Raw genomic sequence first — 8,855 nt, forward strand, 5'->3', positions numbered from 1 at the left:
TTGGTAACGTCATGCTCTATATTTCACCCTATATTGTTGCGAAATTTCGTGGTCCTAGCATGAATTTAAGGGGGGTTTTGCAGCGAATTACTAAAAATTATAGTAATCTACTATTATTAACTTTATTTGTGCAGATATCAGTGTGGAAGGTATTTCGGAGCCCAGGCACCATATAGTGTCAGCCTCTTGATTTTTTTCAGATTTTTCGGTTGGGTAGTTTCTGAGAATGGCCCCCGTAAAGGAATGGTCACTTTCAACCCCCCGCACTCCCCACCTTTCCAACAAATGTCAAAACTAAGACCGTTTTCGAAAAGTACAAACTGAGGCCTTTAATTTGATACCCCACATGACTATATTTGATGAAAAAAAAAATTACACCCCCCTTTTGCATGTATGGGGACCCCCCCTTAAATTCGACGTAAGAGGATGTAACTCACTGTATGCGTGAGCGTTCACAGTTCCCACCTTTTTACCAAATTTGGTGTCAATCGCTGTAACCGTTTCCGAGAAAAATGCGTGTGACGGACAGACAGACAGACAGACAGACAGACAGACAGACAGACGGACAGGAGACCCGCACCCCGGGAGCCGAAATCCAGAGGAACACCAGGATGGTCTGCAAAAGCGATGGATGAGCCAACATTCATGGAAGTGTGGCTAGACCTGCCTAGCAAAGCCGGCACGTCCACGGATAGAGCTCTCCATGTTACACAAAGCGTCTCCAAGGCATGTGACGCGTCGATGCCTAGGAGATGCTCATTCTACACTAGAAGACCCAATTATTGGTGGAATAGTGAACTTGCCAGTCTTCGATCGATTTGCCACAGAGCCAGACGAACGGCTCAGAGGGCAATAGGTAGGATCGATCAAAGGCAAAAGGAGTATGCCTATAGGGAAACCCGCAAGAACCTCAAGCTCGCCATCCAGCGGAGTAAGAAGAAATGTTTCAAGGAGCTCTGTTTAGAAGCGGACATAAATCCGTGGGGTAGCGCCTATAAAATCGTGACAGGGCGATTCAGAGGCCGATCATCACCGCAGATCACGTGCCCTATGCTCTTGTTGAAAATAATCCAGGGGTTATTTCCCCAGCAAGAGCGGGGTACTAACACTTTCCAGCGTCCCCTGAATGTGACGCCGTTTCCACCAGTCACCAGGGACGAGCTGCTGGAGATCTGCAGTCGAATAGGCGACAGCAAAGCCCCGGGTCTGGACGGCATACCGAATAAGGCGCTCAAACTTGCCGTCAAATGTAGACCGGATATGTTCGCGGAGCTGTTTGAAGCGTGCATGTCCGAGGGTATCTTTCCAGCGACGTGGAAGCGGCAGAAGCTGGTGTTGCTGCCTAAGGCTGGCAAACCGCCAGGGGAACCGTCCTCCTATAGACCCATATGTCTTCTAGACACTATGGGGAAAATGTTGGAGCGGGTTATTTATAATAGACTACTCCCAGTCGTCGAGAGCCAAGGCGGCCTTTCAGATAGGCAGTATGGGTTCCGCAAAGCCAGATCAACCATTGATGCCATCAAAATGGTTACTGGCTTGGCCGAAAATGCAATTCACGGAAGGGGTTCTACCAGCAAATATTGTGTGGTGGTCACCCTGGATGTGAGGAATGCTTTTAACTCGGCCAATTGGAACCTTATACGAAAGTCTCTGGCGACGATTGGTGTTCCCACCTACCTTGCCACTATCATAGATAGCTATTTGCACGAGCGAACATTGTGGTATAATACCGATGATGGACCCAAGGAGTACATTGTCTCCGCGGGTGTCCCACAGGGCTCTGTACTGGGCCCACTACTGTGGAACATCATGTACAATGATGTGCTTAACCTTCCGGTTCCGGAGGAGGCCACGGTGGTGGGTTACGCCGATGACATAGCACTGGTTGTGGTCGCAAAGCATCTCGAGGATGCTGAGTTGTACTCAAGCGAAGCAATCAGTGCTGTTAAGGCTTGGCTGGAAAGTGCTGGACTGGCACTCGCGGAGGAAAAGACGGAAGCGGTCCTCATCACTAAGCGCCGCAAAAGAAATTACGCCTGCGTCAGAATCGGGGATCGTATCATCACTTCCAAGCCGGCCATCAAATACTTGGGGGTGATGATAGACGGAAAACTCAATTTTAAGCAGCACATAGAGCATACTTGTAAAAAAGCATCCACCACGAGTATGGCTCTCGCAAGGATGATGCCGAACGTAGGAGGACCGCGGCATACTTGCAGGCTGCTCATAGCCAAGGTGGTGAGTTCTATCATGCTGTATGCAGTCCCAGTTTGGGGAAACGCGCTGCAGGTTTTAGGAAATGCATATAAACTGAGTAGGGTTTACAGAAGAACAGCCTTAAGGGTGTGTTCTGCCTTCAGGACCGTCTCAGACGATGCAGCGTTCATCATCTCGGGAATGATGCCAATTGACATCCTGGCAACCGAAATGATGAACATTTATAACACCAGGTCCATCTCTCCCTTATCGCAGGTGAAAAAATCCGAAAGAGAGAGATCCATAAGCAGGTGGCAACAGCGATGGAACCAGTCAGAAAAAGGTCGGTGGACTTACAGGTTGATCCCTTCCATCAGGGAGTGGCTGGAGAGAAAGCATGGGGAGATCAATTATAATCTCACCCAGTTTCTCACCGGCCATGGAGGATACCGTCAATACCTGTACAGGTTTAAATTGGACACCTCGCCTAATTGTCCAAACTGCGACGGGGTCCCGGAAGACCCAGCGCACGTATTCTTCCAATGTCCTAGGTTCGTGGAAGAAAGGAGGAACCTAGAGGAAACTCTAGGTGAAGTGCTATCACCGGAAAATTTTGTCCGGAGAATGGTAGCTTGCCAGGAAGACTGGGATGCGATCAATTTCATGATCGCAGTGATCCAGGGGAAACTGCGAAAAGCAGAAGAAGTGAGGAAGGCGCGGTTACGGACCCCGCGGGAAGACGGAAGGAGACCTAGCTAAAGTAAGCTAACTCCGCCCCGTGATGTAATACCTAAAGGTGGTTCCACGGGGTAGGGGGGGAGTCGGGGGTGGTTTTAGTGGGTAAAAATCCCACACGCTGGTGTGTCCAGACCAGTGTCTTTTGAAGATTTCCACCTCCTCAAAAAAAAAAAAAAAAAAAAAAAAAAAAAAAAAAAAAAAAGACAGACAGACAGACAGACAGACAGACGGTAAACCGATTTTAATAAGGTTTTGTGTTTACACAAAACCTTAAAAATGAAGGTATTGTGGCTGTAGATAAATACGTGTGTCTAGCAGCATTAAGGCTCGGCTCTCTGCCATTATGGAAACTTATTCCCGGTTTTCGATAGCGCCATTAGTTAATGCTAGGGACACTCCAATTGCTAGATCTGGCCCGGTCATGGGGGAAAGTGAACTCTCTTTTGCTAAGGCCTCCGAGGTTTCACTTCACTATACACCACAATGATCACGTAACCCGAGTACATTCCTGAATGATATTTGAACCCATCAAAGGAGTGCTCAACGCTTTCAATGCAGCGTGACTGTTGCTACAGATTGCGATGCACCTGCCCTTCAAGCGCTCGTCAATCACCCAGATTGCTGCTCTTAGGATCCATATACTTCAGCCCGAAAGACTGTTGCATATTGCAAAATGGAAACCTCACTTCTCGTTTTTATTTCTGCTCTAAAACCCTGTTCCGTTTTTTAGTCGTCGGTGGAGCAACAATCCAATTGGATAAGGGCCGTGAAGTGTGTTAGAGCACTTCATTCAAGATCGTAACGGTGCACTACAGTACACTGTAGGAGGCAATAAGCCAAATAACGTTTAGCAAGCCAAGCTTTGGCTTCAGCAATTTTTTTTTCGCCAAAAATCAACGCTTTATTAACACATGAAATATTTTTTTGTCCATTTTCTTCAAACTAACAAAACTTGCTTCACTCAAAATGCGCTATCCCACAAAATAATAGTCCAACAGCTGTTTGTACACGTGTCTTTTGAAAGTTAGCGTTAACAAAACATCATATGGATTTGACGCTAGTAGCGCGCCACCTGTGTGTTAGCCTTTACAGCCCATCTAGTGCGCAAAAAAGCAAAAGCAAATATTTATATCGTAGCAGTACTTAATGAAGGCAAATCCGTAATTGAGGCAGACAATATTAACGACAACAATCAAGTATGACTTTAGATATGAGAACAAAATAAAGGTAACTTATTATTATTAACTAAGCAAATTATTCGTGCATTTTCTAAAAGAAAATATCATATAATCAACATGAAAAACAGTTTTTCGATTTTTCACACTTCCCGTTATAGTTGTGTAACGGTTAATTCCACATACTTAAGAAATGGGAAATTGTTAGTAGCTTTAGAGTCCTACATTTTTCTCCTGGCCTATCCTTGTTTAAAGATTTTGTAAGATTCATTTATACCAAACAATTTTTCGGAATTCACCATGGCGGGTCTTCTTTGATATGAGTCTCAAATTGTTTCTAATGTTTATTTTTACTTTCCTTATTTATAAATATAACGGTAAACTGATTCCCCCAATCCAGGGTGTTATGCGAACCGTGCCCATTGGATAGTTTGCAGTCGGGGGAAACTGACTTTATTCGAACGGAGCCCCACTGATACCTGGTCGCCTCAGTGAGCAAGTTAGACCTTACCGTGCTACGGCGGACCTCTTAACCCCCATACTCGTAGGAATCAAATGAGTACAAAAAAATAAAATAAAATGAAAACTAAACAAGCGGGGCTCCGTACCGCACAAAAACTGGTTAATCAGGTCGAGGCACATCTCCGAATTACGAGCCAGGTGATTACACCCAAGAAGGGAGAAGTTGGGACGTCAAGCAGTGGATCCAAGGTTAACATTGGTATACTGCGTGGACAACAGCCAACGAACACCACTGCTCAAAGAGCAGGGACCAGCAAAAGCAAGTTTGCGATAAATATAACAGACGTCAGGAAGGAGACAGGTCTCAGTGGCGCCGGTGTTAAATGGTACCTGTGCTATCTGAAGGAAGGTCTGAAATCAGAAGAGGCCCTTAAGAAGGCTCAGGACAGACCTAACCCATCTCTACTGAAGCCAAGAAAGCGGGGAGCAGCAGAGATCAGCCGCATGAAGGGAATGCTCCCAAAAAATTCAAACCTGAACCCAAGGGGGAAGAAAACCCGGGAAGGTTAGGAGCGAAGGCAAGACCCAGGAAGCCCGCCATTAGCTATGCTAGTGCGGTCAAAAGCATTCGACTGGCCATACTGCCAAAAAGGTTTCCCGAGCAAATACTCGTGAGGAGCAGGAAATCATTGAGGCCCTTTGCGTCAAGCAGATGATCAAGGGTTGGACTTCGAAACTGGTATTTACTGGGTTACGCTTTCGACCAGGCCTTATAATGGTGGATTGCGCGACGGAAGACACCGCAGAATGGGTTAAAACCACAGTTCCTAGATCGGCAGGCTGGGAAGAGGTGGAACTGTCAACATGTGCTGGGGATGATATACCAGGAGCCCACATGGTGACAGTTTTTCTGTCAAAAGCCGCGGCAATGGAAACGGAATACCTTATGAGCCTCCTAATCGCTCAGAATGAAGATCTCCATACCCGACTATGGAGAGTCTTCAGAAGCAAGGTGGAGGGCAAGGGTAAACTCCTCACGATCGGGGTAGATCACCGATCCCTGAATTCAATTAAACGTGGGAGTTGTCATTTCAACTACCGATTTGGCAACATACCCGTGCATGTGCACAGGCAAAAGCAGAGGAAAGATACCCCCGAGGAGGCACCGGGTGGAAAACATGCCGAGGTCCCTAAAGAAGTCTCGAAAGCCATAGAGGCAGAAAGGACTGCAGTGATGAGCAGAAGCTGGACAACCTAGACCTAGGACTTCTAGGGCTCAGAGTGGACAGCGAAGCGTCGGAAAATGCCATGTTGGAGGGGGCGATACTCCGACAGTGGAAAAGAGCTCCAAACAATAACGGAACCAATGGCCGGCACTAAGATAGCCCAGACAAACTTCCACCTGCGGTAATTGCAAGGGTAAGTTCCAAAGAGAACATTGGAATAGTGCTGGCTGCGCGATCTGCAAGGAGGAAACATGTAAGTAATTTGAGACTCCTCTTGTGAAAAACCAAGCGTTTGCATAGTTCTTAAACGTAATTTAAAATATATATGTCTTTCGGAGTTCTTAACCGGGGACCTTGTGGCTATCCAAGTCTCATTGGAAGCCGGGAGGAGCACTCGAGAGGCAGTTGTGGCATCGGGATACTTCCCAAGAGACGAAATCCGGGCTCTACCGGAAAAAGTCGCCAAACTGACGGAGTATTGCGAGAAGAGGGCGTTACCACTTCTTCTCGACTGCGATGCGAACGCCCACCACGATCGTAGAGGTGAGTACCTTCTGGAATTTATTCTTAGCAATAAGTTAGAAATATACAACGTAGGGCCAACATTTGTGACCAGCACCAGACAGGAGGTACTAGATATAACTCTAGGAAATACCCTAATGAACGGAATGGCCAAGAATTGGAGGGTGTCGGATGAACCCTCTATTTTTGATCACAGGATAAGGGTAACTCCGAAATAGAAAGAATTATAAGGAATCCCAGGAGAACGGATTGGGAATCCTACGCAACCCACTTGAGCAACAACATTGCCCACCTTCAAGGGGGCGGTGACATCAGGAGCGAACTGGAATTAGAAACGGTGGTGGAAAACCTCAACACAATCGTCATTGACGCATATGAGGCCAGCTGTCCGGCTAAGACAGTCAAGTCATCAAGGGATGTACCATGGTGGAACAAAAACCTACCCAGAATGAGAACAGAGGCACGAAAACTCTTTAACCGGGCAAAACAAACCGGGGACTGGCAGAGCAACGCGATCAGGGAAGCGAAACGGAACAACTTCAGGGAATTCTGTGAAGGGATCGAACAGATCACAGAAGTAACCAGGCTGTACAAGGCTGTAGCCAAAGACGGGGGAATATCCTCTGTCTGCTTGAAAAAGGAAGACAGGACATTTGCCGAGGATGAAGAGGACAGGATACACCTGCTTCTCAGAACTTATTTCCCGGGGTCCTACCCCACAGTTGCAGGCGACAACATTCTGCCTGACACCCCTTATCCAGAGAGGCCTAGGAATTATCTTAGAGTCTCTTCTGAGGGTGGTAAGGGGGAGCATAGCCCTGGGACATATACCAAGGGCATGGCAAAAGTGGTCTTTATTCCGAAAGCGGGTTAAAAGGATCCTTTTCACCCTAAATCTTTCAGACCAATTTACCTAACATCGTTCGTACTCAAAACGGTGGAGAAGGTCATAGACAACTATATTAGAACTAACGTTCTAAAGCGTAATCCCCTACATTACTGTCAGCACGCTTACCGGGCAGGACGGTCAACTGAAACTGCTCTGCATCAGCTGACAGAGGTACTACGGGATGCCATAGAAGCAAAAGCGTATTTTTGGATATCCAAGGAGCATTCGAAAACACATCGCATACAGAGATACAAGATGCCCTGAGCCGCAAAGGAGTGGGAAACACCCTGGCATTCTGGATAGGCAAAATGCTAGAAAGCCAGCAAATAGAGGTACCGACAGGTACAAATTCTATTATCATGAACACCATTCGAGGCTGCCCACAGGGTGGGGTACTATCGCCGCTGATGTGGAGTATGGTAGTGGATGAACTCCTGGACGTGTTAACAAATACTGGAATACAAGTCCAGGATTACGCGGACGACATTGTTTTAATCTGTAGGGGCAAATATGAAGATACCCTATGTGATAGAATCCAAACTGGACTAAGGTTTACTAGTGCCTGGTGCAGGAAGGTGGGACTGCGGATCAACCCAACCAAAACCACCATAGTACCATTCACTAGGACGCGTAAGCTTGATCACCTGAGAGCCATAAAATTACATGATATGGAGGTGAAACGAGAAACAGAGGTCAAATATTTGGGAATTACGCTAGACCAAAAATTACTCTGGAAGACACATGTCGGAAACACTTGTCGGAAAGCCACGAGGGCTCTGATGACTTGCAGATCCATAGCAGGAAACAAATGGGGTTGCAGCCCGAAGATACTACTTTGGATATATACTGCAATAGTAAGGCCAATGATTACCTATGCAGCGCTAATCTGGGCAGAAAGAACCGAACTCAGCATACAAGCCAGGGAATTACATAAGCTCCAAAGGCTGGCTTGCGTGTGTATCAGTGGGGCAATGAGAACATGCCTAACGGCATCCCTGGAGGTCCTTCTGGGATTAACCCCCCTCCATCTGCACATACAGATGCAGGCAAGGAGGGCAATATTCAGGATGGCCGGTAGTATGAGTGAGGCGGGGAGCTGCCTAAATCGAAGGAAGATCGATATTCTTTCTAGGCATTATCCCGAATTACTAACACCAAGGGATAACATGACAACGAGGTTTCACTTCGATAAGAAGTTTGAAACACATTGGAATAACAAGGCAAACTGGGAGAGCGTGGCTGCGACATACAGGTTAAACCAGCAACTGATTACTTGGTACACTGACGGATCCCTCACAGCCAAGAAGGGAACATGGACGCCTTTACACGGGCCGGAACCCTTCTGTGGAATCGGAAACGGTTTCATGGTTATGAATCTAATAAAGGAAAAAGAACGGTTGAGGGAACTATACTGGGCGGGCCTACCAGGGATGGAGCAGTCCAGGGTGCTTATTGGGGGATACGAACCCATACGCACAAAGGATTGCTTAAACCTCACCAAAAAGAATCTGCGAATCATAGTGGGAATTGTCACTGGTCATTGTCGGCTGAACTATCACCTAGGGAAGCTAGGGTTATCTGCGGACACTGCCTGCAGGTTATGTGAAACCTCTATACACGTCCTAGGACAGTATCCGGCACTTG

The sequence above is a fragment of the Hermetia illucens genome, chromosome 1 (genome assembly GCF_905115235.1).
Source record: "Hermetia illucens chromosome 1, iHerIll2.2.curated.20191125, whole genome shotgun sequence".
NCBI classification, from domain to species: domain Eukaryota; kingdom Metazoa; phylum Arthropoda; class Insecta; order Diptera; family Stratiomyidae; genus Hermetia; species Hermetia illucens.